The sequence below is a fragment of the Zootoca vivipara genome, chromosome 1 (assembly GCF_965207765.1).
Source record: "Zootoca vivipara chromosome 1, rZooViv2.hap1.1, whole genome shotgun sequence".
NCBI lineage: Eukaryota > Metazoa > Chordata > Lepidosauria > Squamata > Lacertidae > Zootoca > Zootoca vivipara.
Window position 1 is genome coordinate 57,452,039 of NC_142582.1, and position 15,885 is coordinate 57,467,923.

At 42.0% G+C, this 15,885-nt stretch overlaps 1 protein-coding gene and 1 non-coding gene across 15 annotated transcripts in view; one reads left to right on the plus strand and one right to left on the minus strand.

Moving 5' to 3' along the window:
- PPP6R3 (protein phosphatase 6 regulatory subunit 3) overlaps positions 1–6,023 on the minus strand; it is a 71,039-nt gene extending 65,016 nt beyond the window's left edge. For 13 of the 14 annotated variants that reach the window (XM_088665624.1, XM_088665611.1, XM_088665645.1 and 10 more), the window contains exon 1: positions 5,919–6,023. The gene's annotated coding sequence lies outside the window, so the exon portion shown is untranslated. Of the gene's footprint in view, positions 1–961; positions 1,007–5,918 lie in introns of those variants that run through there. The other variant, XM_088665594.1, reaches the window with a different exon arrangement.
- Positions 6,024–6,584: 561 nt separating this feature from the next.
- On the plus strand, positions 6,585–6,657 carry TRNAA-AGC (transfer RNA alanine (anticodon AGC)). The gene has a single exon. It is a non-coding gene; the product is annotated as a tRNA-Ala (tRNA).
- The last annotated feature ends 9,228 nt before the right edge of the window (positions 6,658–15,885 follow it).

Here is a 15,885-nt window from a genome sequence, read left to right on the forward strand (position 1 = left end):
TTAAACCTCTTTTAAAGTCATCCAAACTGGAGACTTTATTCCATAGATTAACTATATGCTAGCTGAAGAGGTACTTTCTTTTGTCTGTCCTAAATCTTCCAACATGCAGCTTTATTGGATGGCCACCGGTTCTACCGTGTTTCTAAGAAAATAAGACACCGTGTTTTTTTTTTTTTTGGAAAAGTAAATATAAGACGGTGTCTTATTTTCAGGGGATGTCTTATTTTTTAATTACATGTCCAGCCTAGCTTATTCCTTGGCGGCCTCCAGAGCTGCGCCTATCACTATGTCTTATTTTCGGGGTATGGCTTATATTGCGCAAATGCTTAGAAATCCTGCTACAGCTTATTTTATGGTACGTCTTATTTTTGGAGAAAAAGTAGTATGAGGAAGAAAAACTTATCTTTATTACATCATTCATAATCTTATACACCTCTCTCATGTCCCCCCTCTTTCTTGCATTTTTCTGTAAACTAAAAAGCCCCAAACATTGTAATCTTTCCTCACAGAAGAGCTGCTCCAGCCCATTGATCATTTTGATTGACCTTCTCTAAAAAAAATTCCAGCTCTACAATTGCCTCTTTTTGAGGTACAACAACCAGCACTCTACAGAATCCTCAAAGTTCATTATATGGAATTGTATAATGGCACTGTACTAGCAGTTTTATTTTCAAACCTTTTCTAATGATCCCAAACAGGGAACCTGCACTTTTCATATCACCTCAAGTTGTCCAGAACTAGCCCAAGGTCAGTCACCACCAATTCAGTCACCATTATAAAACATGAATCACTTCACATACTTGCTTTCATTGAATTTCATTTGCCATTTTAACACCCTATCACTCAGTCTGGAGATCCCTTTGGAATGTCTCCTAACCACTTTTTGTTTTTACAACTTTTAATCATTTGGTATCATTAGCCAACTTGGCCACTTTCATTGTTCACCTTCAGAGATGCATACCTATTTCTTTTTTCTTTTTTGCAACTTTCCCCAGCATTTCAAGTCTAAAAAAATGTAAAGCAGCATTAACAATTATAACGTTTCTCACTTGGGAGAATGTTGTTCCTAACCCATCACTTAGGCATGACCTACTAGCACTTAGGCTACACAACAGTATTCAAAGTTCTTATCAGCATGTGGAAATGCAAAGGAATTACACACAGAGATATAAGTCTTATATTCAAGAATTAATCCAGAACAAACTGCTATTCTGAATTCTTTATACAAACCAGTTGCTCTGTTGGCACCAGTCTGCCTCAAGAGACAACAGAGTGTGCCCCCCCCCCGTGGCTAAGCCAAACTGCTGCCCGAGTAGCACCAAAGTCACCTCCCTGGGCACAAGCCTAGCAGGGTGTATTGAGGTCCTGGGCTGCCTAGACAAGACCCTCCTCTCAGCCTCACTGACGTGGTCCAAAAGAAAGCAGAGCAATACATTGGCGTCAGCTTGGCTGCAGCAGTTGCCAGGAGGAGACACACAAGGCGCCATGCAACCTTCTTAGGGACTCCACTCTGGATGTGTGTATGGTTTTGAGTAGCCTTTTCTTCTCCCAAAGGTATTCCACAAGGCAGCAGAGGTTTAGGATAGGAGTTTCCCTTCTCCTAGGTAGGCTACCTTCCCAGGTTGACGTGCCCAATCTGCCCCTCACTTCCCTCTACAGCACATGCAGAAATTGGCTTCTTGACTATTGGACCCACTTTTGGTCTTGTCTGCTCAATCCACCAGAGCTTGTCTTTGCACGCAAGGGTAGTCTCTAACTGACTAAAGGTTTGAGACCCATCAGCTACCCTTGCCCAGTTTGGCCAGCCAGTTGAAGCCATTTCATTTGTGTCCGCTTGCTGTTGCCTGCTGACAGCTTCTAGGAGCCAGAGGTAAGAGCTAAGTGCATGGTGGGGACCAAAGGTGGGCAAGCTGCCCCAGAAGGAGCACAACTTGTCCCCAAGAGGTAATATCCCTCCCCTAACACCTCATACACTCAAACTGCCCCTAATACCTCATATACCCCACCAGTTGCTCTAGTTCATATATTTACAGTGGAGACTGGTATTACTGGTTTAATCTGCATTTTGGCTGCATTTATGTAAGCCAACTTGATCTTTTACCAATAAATTGATTAACTTTGTCCTTGTGATGCACTTCACTAAAGCGATCAATCTGAACCTACAAAATCATTCACGTAATCATAATTCCACATCGCCTTTTAAACATTATCCAGTATCACCTTTTCATGCTCAAAAATCCAACACTGTTAGATCTAGTTACAGGTAGGTAGCCATGTTGGTCTGAGTCGAAACAAAATAAAAAAATTCCTTCAGTAGCACCTTAAAGACCAACTAAGTTTTTATTTTGGTATGAGCTTTCGTGTGCATCTAATATGCATTTCGTGTTAGATCTAATATGCATCTTTAGATCAAACGTAAGTAAACCCCAATCTCAAATTCAATCTTAATGACAAGGTCAAAAGCTAGGCTTTATGTTTTACAGTAAATTAAGAGTGATACTAAATGAAATGCTTGAGATTTTTGATCCATCTCCCATTGCCTCAGATCTCTTTTGAATATGCCCAGAGGCTCCCATACAGCATCAAGACCACAGCACAGAGGGACTTAAACTCTTTCCTGTATGCCATTTTGCAAATGCAAATCATGCCTCTCCCAGCCAAAACACGTCTGCTATTTGACCCAGTATGAGAAGCTGTAAGCATACCTGTGAATTTTCTCCACTTGTGTGAGTAGCAGCTGAAAGGTGGGCAGAGATTACCCCCAGGAAAAAAGCATATGGAGAAGGTTCAAAAATCCCCCAGAGCCCTCATGGCTACTTCCAAGAGAAAATGAAAGTTTTGACCACAAATCTCTAATATCTGGTCTGTTTTGGGACTAAGAGCAAAGGTTAGTTTCATTAACCTACTACTGTATTGCAGAAGCAAAGCTCCATTAATTTTCAAAAGTATTTTACACCCTACATAGGACTGAATCAGCTTTAACATTAGCTGATTTCATTGGGCTTAGGTATGTCTTCTATCCAGGATTGGGAGCACAAAGCATTTTGTAACTCAATTTCCAGAACGGTTTCAGCGTCATATATGAAAATCTTTTCACTTATCCCACTTCCAGAATAATAGCATTTGACCTATGCTGGCTAGAATATACATTAAATTTAGAACTGACTCTTGGATTCTTGCTCAAGTAAATAGTGCAATCCTATACTGTACCTATCTATAAGGGACACTGGTGGTGCTGTGGTCTAAACCACAGAGCCTAGGGCTTACCAAGATTGGCAGTTTTGCTCGGTCCCAGCTCCTGCCAACCTAGCAGTTCGAAGCACATCAAAGTGCAAGTAGATAAATAGGTACCGCTCCAGCGGGAAGGTAAATGGCATTTCCGTGCGCTGCTCTGGTTCGCCAGAAGTGGCTTAGTCATGCTGGCCAGATGACCCGGAAGCTGTACGCCGGCTCCCTTGGCCAGTAAAGTGAGATGAGCGCCGCAACCCCTGAGTTGTTCGTGACTGGACCTAATGGTCAAGGGTCCATTTACCTTTATACCTATCTACTCTAATGTAATATTCATTTGAGTTCAATGGGGCTTATTCCCAAATTTGTGGGTATAGGATTGCAGCCTTAGTTGTGAAAAGTGAAAAAATGCCTTCATCCTCTGTCTCCTAAGACATGCAAGAAATGGTGTTTATCTAGTGATATTTCCATCCTATTTAAGCCTTGACAATAAGAACAATGTATCTCCAACAGAGAAGTTTTAAATTAAATAATTATTTAAAGGTTTTCATATTTCCCTTCAAATTCTTCAATACTCAAATAATCAAAAGTTGGAAGAACTTTATGCTCATCTAATCTATGTAAAAGGCCTTTTCCACAACTGATGCTACAACTTATTTTAGCCTGGAATATAACACGTGCAGGTCTTAATGTCACTTTGAGATATGTATGAAAAGCAGGATGAAAATAAAATAGATTGATAGTGGAAATGGTAAAGTATTCTATTTAAAATGCATTGTATGCTCTAGCTAGCTACTGTAGGTTTTCCTCCATTCTACTTAGAGGCGAGAGGTGAAAGAACCACTGCAAGTACCATCTGTGGAAACAGAACTAAAGAATTCAAATCCAGAAAGCTAATGCACAGCACATCAAGAAAGCTGCACCATTTCTTGAGTGCCTATAGTAGGAAAGGCTGTGTTTACAGATGGCTCAAGCCAATAAAGATAGCACGATACAAGAGAAAATATGGCAAAAAAAACAGTCATCAGTCAATATGGAAAACAATCCTTCCAGACCCTAATCTGGCTGGAAGTACATGCTGAATTAGATACTAAAGCATAGGTATCTGAGCACTCCAAACATTTTTTAATTTTTTTTAGTAGTAACCATTTTATCTTTTGAGCAATTATTCATTATTCAAGTATCGTTCTACCTAGTCTCTTATCCTCCTTTTACCCCACTGATGTTGTCAGCAAGACTTTTCCCCTCAATATCTTCCCCATGGAAACCATCAAAATAATGAAGGATACCGATTGGGCTGATCAATTGCCCCACTAGCAAAAGTTCAAAAATTAGTGGAGTTCAGATGTTAGTATTACTAATTAAACTCATAGATTCCACAAGACAGCATTATCACAAACATTGCACAATGTTACTAACACAAGTACTGTACTGTAGTTTAAAATGAAACTGCCAGTTCTAGTAGGAAAAATGTTGCAATATCTATTAGAATGCAAGGGTAAATAAAGAACTCTCCTCGATTTTAAATCAAGGATTGTTGCAGGAAGTAGTTGTTTCTACTAAGTTTTTCAATCTAAAAATAAGTATTGCTTGAAAAAGCAGCCAATTGACGTCAACACTTTCCCTCTAACTTTGTCCCGGCCAGGAAAAAGGAAGCATCGAAGCAGAGGAAGTATCTAACAACCTAGAACGTGCTTTATTTGTGCGGGATAAAAACTTTAAATCCCGCCCAAACTGTTTGCCTGAAGCAGGATGCTCGTATCCCGCTCTATTAATACAGTCATATTACAGCAGCTCCTGCAGGAAACCACAAACAAGCTCCCACCACCCAAGTTCACATCCCAGAAGCCAAACGCACAAGACCTTCTTGCTACCCTTTAAGCAAAGGTTCATTTCACATCTTCGCTCAGCCAAGGAAGCGAGTCCAAAGGTTGTTTACGAGGAAGAGGTCATCCTTCTACAGTACAACTATTTCCCCCCTTTCTTTTTGTAGGAAAGACGGGAGAGGATATAAATGGGAATTTTTACACTCCCCCCACCCCTCAAAAGAAGCCCAGAAGAGTTCGCACACCAGCCCAGAGTCTCCCCATGTGGGAAAAGACCGAGGGAATGGGAGGACGTGGGGTGCGGGCAGGGGGTCCCCAATATCCGCTCACTCCTTCGCAGAAGGCGGCGGCGGCAGCAACCAACGACACCCCCACGGCCTTCAGGAGAAGAAACGGCTTCGGGTACTCCCTTCGTCTCCACCCCTCCTCACATGGTAGAATGAGGGAGGCGGGAGGGGAAGAGACGCAGGCCGCTGCGACGCAGAATTGGGGGACTGCGGGGGAGGGGGGCAAATCTCAGGAAGCAAAACAAACCGAGGCGCTTAGGCCGCTGCTGGGAGGTGAAGGGTGAGAAAGACGGAGAAAGGAAGGCCTCATCCCACTTCCCTATAGGATCCAAGCCGGGAAAGAGAGGCGGTGGGCGGCTCACAGGGGCGACTAAGCGGTGGGGGGAGGGGAGGACTTTCTCCCACTCAAGCGGTTCCTAGGCCTCCCCGGCCCCCACCCGATCCCTCAAAGGGAAGAAGGAACGACCCCCCCCCATCCCGCCTTTACTGTCCTCGAGCCTCGTGAAGAACAATTAACTCGAGGCGCTGAAATGGGCCCAACGCACAACCCCCCCACCCCCTCAAGCGCGCCTCTTACCCCCCCTCCTGGCGGACCCCCCCGCTCAGGCGGGAAAAGTACTGCTCGCCACCATCACCGACTCTTCAAGATGGCGGACAAATCAGCTCCTTCGAGTCCTCCTCTGTCCCCATCCCCCCCATTCCTGCCAATCAACCCTCTAAGGCTCACACCTTTCCTCATCAATCACCTCTTCTATTGGACAATGGCAAAAGCCTCTGTTTCCTACTGGTTCCAACGTGTCGTCGATCACACGCCAAGATACCTCACCATTGGGCAATAAAGGGGATAAAGGCCGGGGTCAGGGCTTTGTTTCGCCCAATCAGCGTTTCCAGACGGGCGCCTCTAACTTCCCACCTCTACGCCTTAGCAACCAACTGACGTCACTTTGAAAGACGTTCATGTTGTCCAACTAAAACCTCCGCTCCTATTTAAAAATAAACCAATGGCAGCCAATCGCTTGCTGAAGAGCTCGGACCAATGAGAATGAACGAGGGCAAACAAATGACTAGTTGCGAATACCCTTCACTATTGGGCGGCGTGAGAAACCACGCCCTCTTTGTGTAATTAAAGATATCAAACTGCCTGACAACAGCGGCTTCTTTAACAGGATGGGGCGGAGTTGAAGCGGAACGAGGCTTACGAAAGGCACTACTTGTAAATCAGGCGTAACCCGCTCACAAGCCTGGGGAATTAGCTCAAATGGTAGAGCGCTCGCTTAGCATGCGAGAGGTAGCGGGATCGATGCCCGCATTCTCCAATTTTTTCTTAGTTATTTCCCCCTTATAACGCACATGCTTTACAAATCCTTAACTGTAATTGTGGCATCCCTTTTTCCCCTCGCTAACATTGTCTCGCAGCAGATCTTCCCTTCAGGGGTTGTGTAACACTGAAGCCCGAACGTAATTTTTAACAGGTGAGGCTCACCGTTACATGCATCTGCTAAAGTCCAAAAATCGACCCCTCTCCCCCCAAAACCTCTCACGTCGGCTATTTCCAGGGTAGGGTTAGGAAGAGCGAAGGAAAGGTGGTCGTAGTGCTGATGGAAAACACAATTAAAAGTTAGTGCTCCTTATTTTGAGGAGCTCGTAACGTGTGCGGCTGCCCATGATTGTTAATGCACACGATGTCCTCTCTTTTTTAAGCAGTAAAATATGTTAGCTATCCTACAAAATAGGCAATACTGACCTTTCCAAACAAAATATAAGTTTCTGAGGCTACAGACAACCCTATGGCACCTGGCAGTTAAGTCCCACCGAAACCAATACTGTACTATACATCTTACTTCTAAAGCATATATAAGGTTGCCCTGTAAATGTCTGCCTCCTGGATCCACAAAGAGTATCCACAAAGAGGCCAAGATTTGAACAGGGACCGGGTTTAAAGTTTTGTTTTATAAGGGAAACACACACTTGAAATCAGTGTGTCTGGAACCTGCATAGTTTTGAGGAACAGCCTCATTCCTAACTAATGCATGGCAGCAATGTGTCCTGCAATTGTGTCCAGCACGTGACAGCTAACTCACAAGGCTGGACAAATCCTTGCGTAAAAGTTGACACTGTTGTCACATACTGTACTGCACACCTTCCCTTCCCTTCCCTTCCCTCCCTTCCCTTCCCTTGTGGTTTCAATCTGGGCAGCTATGCCAGTAACCATGGCAAGCTTACTAAGAGTCTGTACCGGTCACTTTTATTCCTCCATCCCTTGTTACATAAGTCCAATATTAATTATTTCAGTTTTAATTACAGCATCTACTCAGTGACTTGCATAACAGAAGCAAACCTAAATGCAGAAAGGATTTATACAAGAGATGACATATGCTAAAACTCAACCACAAACAGTTGCTGATTTTTCCTGTTCAAAAGAGACAACTGGAAAAGCAGCTCAAGATATCCTATTTGGATAAATGCATCCCAGGAATATGTGTACAGTGGTACCTTGGTTTACGAACTTAATCCGATTCGGAAGTCCATTTTTTAAACCAAACCGGTCTTAAACCAAGGCGTGCTTTCCCATAGCAGCGTGGGACTCAATTTACAAATGGAACACATTCAACAGAAAGCAAAACATGTTATTATTCCAAGGCAAAGTTCACAAACCAAAACACCTACTTCCGGGTTTGCAGCGTTCTTAATCCAAGTTGTTCCTAAACTAAGCTGTTCTTAAACCCAGGTACCACTGTATTGTCATCAATGTTTCTTTAGAAGGATAACTAAATGGGCCTTTTATTACATGTGCTTCAGACATGTTTCAGTAATGCCAAGTAGCATCTTTCTCCAGTTCACTACAGTTTTTTTGAATTCTAATAATCTTCAGCCTCTCGCTGCTAAAGGTTCATCAGAAAGGTGAGAAATACATGAATGCTTTGCAGATCACAGCTATAAATAAGGTCTACTAAATCTTTTTCTTTTTTTAAAAAAGCATTACTCCTTACTGTTCTGTAAACTGGATCCTGCTATCTAAACTGGATTTGTGGCTGGGCTAAAGGATATATTGCAGTACAACCCAGTGGGATTTCAGTCCCATGAAAATCAACATCTTAAAATGATGCATAAAACCTGAGAAGGATGTCCTGACCAGTTCCTTGATGTAGTTGTGGAAAACATCCCAGGACAATCATTATAAAAGAAGAACCTGATAAATTAGTATTAATCACATGGTGATGATGCAGCAGCAAGCAGATTCCAAATACAAATATAGCTTTGCTTCTAAGAGGAACAAGGCGGTTGATTTCCCCCCAAGACTCATACAACATAATCCCTTTAGATGAAACAAAATGTTCAAAATCAGTTTCCTAATCTCATTTCCATCACTGATCCTATTAGCTGCCTGGAAGCAAAGCTATTGTTGGCTCAGACAGAAACAATGCACAACCTCTCGCCATGTACATACTGTATAGCCAAAACACTCTCCCTGCTTCCAAACCTTAATATCTAGTCCACCTGTCCAGAGATTGGCAGGGGAGGGATAGAGCCTGTATACATACTGTATAGCATACATACTATACATACTGTACATACTATACATACTGTATATACTATACATACTGTATAGCCAAAACACTCTCCCTGCTTCCAAACCTTAATATCTAGTCCATCTGTCCAGAGATTGGGCAGGGGAGGGATAGAGCCATGAGTGCGGGGACAACACTATTCTGTTTGTTTATCAAACTACTTGGGCATTGAAGGCTTAGCAGAGTGGCCGTCCCCATGGATAATTTTTATGCGCAATGGTGAAAAACATTGGTGAAAAGCATCTAATTGTAGTTTTAATGATAATAATAACAATAATAAAAACAGGCATCTCAAGATGGCAAATACACTTTAAAAATGCTAAGATTGTTTTGTTTGTCATCCTCATTCTGAAAACATAAATTGCTGTATATAAGAGGCTGCTGTTACTATTAGCCATTCAGTGGGTTTCAATCCCACTTGGGAGTAAGACCCACTAAACATAAGAAGTACAGTACTTCTAAATCAATATCCATAGACATAGTCTCTGCAGGTATGCAGTTATTTCTGATGAATCCATTACCTGATCCCTTCCAATAAAAAGTTCTTAATTAATTGTAATCTACTGCACTAGCAGATAATTATCCATAAGGGCTAAGGAGTGGTTTGACTGTGTAGGTTTCAGTATTAAAACCTGTCTCTGATTTCCCAATGTGTCTGATTAATGTGTTTGGTGAATTTCTATTCACCAGAAGCCTCTTATTTCTAAGGCCAGGAGGTAGACACACAACAGGGTAAATATCTGGGGTCCGCTCTTTTTCCTTTAGCAATATGGATGCTCCTGAGGATAATTCAAACTGACCACACAAATCCCAAAAAGATCAGGAGCCAAGCCATGCTTTTATCGTTTGAAGTTTTTATTTATATAATTAATCAGTCTGTGAGGTTTGTTTGTCTCGGGCTGTCAGTCAACATGACAATAAATGAGTTTTATACATTTTCACACAAATAAAATATTAGTGCACTCTGCTTTTAGATTATTTAGGGGTTACCACATTTTATTCATTTATTTACAACATTTATACACCATCTAATAACTGCTCTCCAGGCATAAAGCAAAAAATAAAATAAAATACTGTACAATAATAACCACAGGACAATTTTTAAAAGTAAACAAACTCCATTGTAAAAAAATCAGCATTATATCAGCAGCAAAATAAAGCAACACAGGAAAAAAATCACTAAAAGTATCAAAAAAATATTAATAATAATAATTTCATTTATAAATAGCTTCGCATGAAGCATCTTGAAGCGATTTATAATATTTATATAAAATATCTAAAATTCAGTGGATTCAAATGTTAACATTCCTTAAGGTTTGGGGGGAATAAAAGGCTTTCAATTTGCACTGAAATGTCTAGAAAGAAGGCAGCATATAAGACTCTTTGGGGAGAGTGTTTGATTACCAGCCAGAACCTTTACTGCAAAGAATACCTTCATGCTTATGTTAGAGTGTTGGGGGTATGCCTGTCTTAAGAAAGCACCTGTCAGTCCCACCCATGGATTTGTAAGAACATATTTTTTAAAAAAATCTGCTGCTTGATTAATCCCATGTACCTTCGTAAAATATATTATTAATTAATAATCTAATTAATCACTTAACTAACAGTGCAATCCGATGCATGTCTCACCAGAAGTAAGCCTCTCAGGTTTGCATAGATTGATAAGCTTTTTGATAAGCTGGTTTACAGCTATCATCTCCAAACACATAAATCTGACCCTATTGTCTGCAGTAAAGAATAGTGAAATCCCATTTCCTACAAGGACCAACAGCACTCACAGATGATTGTCAGTACGTTTTATTTCAACTCTTCATCTTCTTCATCTCTTCATAATCTAGTTTTGTATTGGGGGATGTGCTGAAAAAGGCACATATTTATCTGCCTAAGGCTCCAATCACAGGATTGTAAGTTAAATAAGTACCACATATTCCCTATTAATATTCATGTTAGTAGGAGCTATTGCTCTTCTTGCAATCCTTATTGGTTTATACTCCCATAGTTCACAAAGGTAAAACATTTTGCTCCTACTTTCTCAAACCTAAATTGCAGGGATCTGGAAGGAACAAAGTGGGTTTTTTTCCATATTTCTATTTTAAAAAATGCAAATACAATTTTCTCTGCAATACAGTAGATACAGTATTGATTTGATAAGAATGGCTGAACAGGAGAGGGGACATCTCAAGTACAGCATAGTAACTTATTCTTAGACAACAACCTATGGAAAGCTTGTACTGTACACTTTTTGAAATTCATATTGACATTTCCTGAAATGAAGCAGATTCACTACTGCCATATTAGGCGACTTTACTTATGCATGGATGCAGAACAGCAATTCAGATCCCACAAGAGGGAAATAGGTGACCTACATATTGGCTCCGGACATCTGGTGGCTAACTCATCCCTCCCCCAATCCTTTAACACTTTCCTGCCCGCTGCTCTCTAACACACACATTATGCAGATGCTCTGTTGATTGCAGAAGAGCTGCTTCATAATTCTGGTATGACGGTTTCCTTATGGACTCCAAGGACAGGCTGGAGTTATTCCAGAAGACTTTTTTATTTCAATCTGCATTTAAGAGAAGAGTAAAATGGCAATATTAAAATTGTGTCTCAAGGGCATGCCTGCGGTTCTGACAGTCTGCCACCAGAGGGCCTCAGAACACCACCGATCAAGTCTTGCAAAAACAATGCAGAGACTGGCCTTTTAGAAGCTATCCCACAACGTTGTCCTTTAAGATCTATTCTATTCTTTCTCGTCTGCTGCCATCTACTGGACTCTAGCACGTTTCCCACCCCCTCCCAGTGAAACGTCATTGCTCAGGGTTTAAAATTCAAGGTTAGGGTTTTTCCGCCTCTTCTCTTTGCCATTTGGGACTCACAGAAGCTGCACATGGCTTCCTGCAGGATTGTTGCAACACCTTTCTTCAGGCATAGTGTACAGTTGCTTAGCAGCGCATGCTGGAGACATCGGACATGCGCGAGCTCAGGCTGGAACGGAAATTAAAAGAGCTGCAATTCCCCGAGGGGCCGTGCACTTAACATGCTTGTGGCCACAGAGTGTTCTTTGCACTGACCCAGATGCATCATCGTCCTTTCCCAGCTGGCTTGGGCCTCACACAGATGGCCTGGAAGAATGTCGAGAGCAGAAAACCATAAAAATGGGCTGGGCACACTTAAAATACAAAACCCATGCACAGACTGCATAAATGAAGACATCAGAGACTGGCATGGGCGAAGCTGAAACACAGAGCGGGGTAAACAGGAGATTGTGTGCAGATGTTTGGGGCAAGCTAGTCTTGGAAAAATCCAAGATGGAGGCAACCACATCGGCCCAACGGTAAGAACAGTGGTGTGCTCAGTGGTATTAAAAGTTATGAAGAGGTCGCTAAGCTACTGCCAATGCAATCAGCTTCACTGTGCATGTTGGAAATCCTGCAAGTCAAGACCCATGTTTGGGGCTCTTTGGTGAGAGAACCCCAGCAGAGATTTAACATGGGAAAGCATGCAACATAGTGTGGAAATTTAAGCTGTAAAAACTTTACATTGTGCCCTTTCCAGTGAACCCCAAAGTGCCCCTAGCACAAAGATAGGCCTCATATTTGGCAAGTTAAAAAATGGTTTACTTACAGAACTCTTCGAAGGTCAGATTCATGTGCTTTTTCCATACAGAAGTCCGAAAAAGTTGCAGTAAAAAACTGCTTGGTTAAAAAATGGTAAAAAGTTCCTAAAATGTTAGTTTCAGACTCCATTTTTGTCTGAAACAAAAGAGGCTGGCCAAAGCCATGTGGTTAGAGGGAGCAGCTCAAAGCTCCTCATGCACCAAATTCATAAGTAGACTGAGCACAACAAAAGGTTTGGTTGCCCATTTCCTCCCAAGGATAAGGGAGGTGACATAGGCTATGCCTGGCAGGCCAGCTTACTCTATTAACCCTTTCGTGCATTAATTAGACTGAAGCATGCTGGTTATATGAGGTTGGTTTCCTTACAGTGCATGTATAAGCCAGGTAGCACTGATGGCCTTCTCCTTTTAAAATAGTAAAAGGGGGAGATCAGTGGATGATGTTCCCATAGGGTCAATGAAGCATTACCCTAACAACCCCTGTCTACCCTGAGCTAGCCCCCATCCACTTGCCTTCTTACTTAGAACCAGCCCGGAGATGGTGGTGGCCCTGGCTTTCAGAGTCTTCATCATCATCATCATCATCATCATCAATTTTATCCATTAAAAAAAATCCCTATCCATTAACTTCAACAAAAAATCTATCATATACCATATTTCACATACAGTCTGAATTCCAAAAAAATAGTTTCAAAAACCTATATACAAAGATCACAAAAAGAGCTAGCTTAAAATTATATCCAAAAACAAAATAATAACAAACAGATATAAAACTATGTTTTCAGTTTAATATCTTGGAAGATAATCAGACCAAAAAGGCATATGGGTGTTTTGAGGTCTACTAATACAACTGGGAAGAGTTAAGGTAAGTCAGTAGGGGCCACCAAGTGATTTCTAATGCATCAGACTTTGTTCCTCCTTAATCTGAGGATGGGGACAAAACTATAATTACCCTTTCCCCTGAATGCTCCTAAAAAGGAAGTTTACAGCGGAAATACCTCTTTGAGATGAGTTTCCGTGTGTTCTGGCTTCCGTCAGTGTTTTGTTGTGCCACATGACCCAGAACAAACACTGGCTGCCTCGGCCTGAAAGTGAGATGAGCGCCACAATCCCATACTGTAGTCACCTTTGACTGGACTTAACCATCCAGGAGTCCTTTACATTTACCTTACCTAACCATGCAAACTAACCAGCCTCTTGATATTCACCCGTATTGATGTGTTATTCGTTCTGATTAGACAGATGCAGAAAGTGATGGCTTGCGCTGGTGAATGTATAGGAGGAGAATAGCTCTCTAGGACTGAAAGTCCAGAACCATGTAGGCCTCTAGTTATTTATGCATTCTCAGTTCATCGGAAGAGACTGACACCCCACATTCGGGAAGTAGGAGAGTGTCCAACCCTCCTCTAGCCTCCTCTCCTTTGCTTTATAAGGAAGAAGGACAGCTCCAGTCACTTTGCTAATTAGAAAAACACACACGTCTGGGACAGCAAATCTCACCAAAATGTAAACTTGAATCCTAAACCTCTTGAGGTGGTGGATGCTTGCCAGGCTTCCAAAGAGGCAATTACTACTGCAGTCAACCTTGCTGAGCTGAAGACATTATTTCCTGCTTGAGTCAATTTTTTAGCTGATTTCCCCTGATTTCTTGCAAGGTTTCTAGGTGTTCCAACCAGCAGATTTTTTTTAAGGGTGTTGTGTATTACATTGATCACATGTATTTGTGCTTATTTTTGCTGAATTGGTTTTGAGCAGAATGGGGTATTCTGTTTGCAGGATGCTGAGCTATGAACAAGGATTGTTCATGATTTAACATGGAGCTGTCTCAAGTGGTCACCAGCCCAATCCATAGTGCAGATCATCTCTTTGATTTGCTTTTTGTCTCTGGTGACAAGGTTGAGGGTCTGGAAAAAAGAGAGGGTTTCTATGAGCCAGTTGTCATGGTCATAAGTTTGGGCTAAAAGTACTAACTTTCTCCTATAAGGATGGCTGACTCCATCCCCCAGAGACTTATGGACTCTAGTGGGTTCCTGAATGTTTGAGGTGATGTTTCTGGTGATCCCCTCAAGGCCCTCCTCTCATTATGGTATGGGGAGGTGCAGGCAGCCAGTGTTATGATTGCTCCTGTGCACCCTCTCCAACACTGTGGAGCATGCTCAGCTCCCTGGCATACTGTGAAGTTGCATGCAATGAAACAGGCTGGATAACCCTTGGGGTCCCTTCCAACTCTACAATTCTATGATCCTAAATGTGGGGTCTTATCTATGGTGAGAACAACCCTGTGATATTGCACGATAGCTAAAGTGAGCCAGATTCTGTTTCAACTGTTTCTGCTACAAAGAATAAGAAAGCCCATAATGGATGCCTGGACCAGAGCAAAGCAGGGAATTCCAGAGCGAAGTGCTTGGCTGTTTGCAAGAAACGGTCAGATCAGACCCTGGCAAGTTTCCTAATAAAGGCAAGCAAAGCAAACAGTCCACATGAGCAAAATTATTTCCAGATGCAATAAAATGGAAAAGACTGTACAACCTGCAAACAAAACTTATCTAGCCAACAGCTAGCCAGGAGAGGAAAACGATTTTTAGATTCCTTTGAGAACGAGAATCTTTTAAGGGCTGGAATTTTAGGATAAGATGGCTTTCAGATTCTTTTTCTCCTTTTTTCTAAAAAGTTTGTTGGTCCAATCAAATGCAGCAATGCTTGTCAGTAGAATGAAGTGTTGCAGAGTAACTGGTCTTGAATCTGGACTGGCTCAAAAAATGCACTTAGCCCGATAGCCCAGATAAGGGTCAAAAAGTCAGGTCAAAAATATACATTTAACTATACATTTTAAAAGAACCTTTTGCCCTTTTAAGAACCTTTTGCTTCAGCCAGCATCCTGCTGTGCCTAAGCAGCCAAGCTCAAGATGCTTTAGAGCACGGAAGATGCAAGTGCCAGAAGTAGCAGTGGTTTGTGGGATTTATGATGTGACCAGGAAGGCCCATGGGTCTGGTCACGAGAGTCAGCTTGGCTGCTCTGCTGTCTGCTCCCCAACTTGGAAGACCAAAGGCTAAGACACCCTTAAGATACCCAGGGCTGCAGATGTACTTCAGCATGTGAGGTGCAAAGGGGTACTGAAAGGGTTAGAAAAGCTTGGTGAGTGTGTGAAAAGCCAGCCACAGAAAGGAGGAAACTGCATAAAACAGAAGTTGCATATTGGGATAGAAATGCTCTACCCAACTGCTGAGAAAAAACATTTTGTCAGGGAGAACTTTGCCATCTTTTGGTTTTATTATATGCCAAGAAACCACTTCCTCAACTCTTCTTCTAGGACTCCCATAGTGAGCACAAGGACATCTCACTGTAAGCTGTCAAG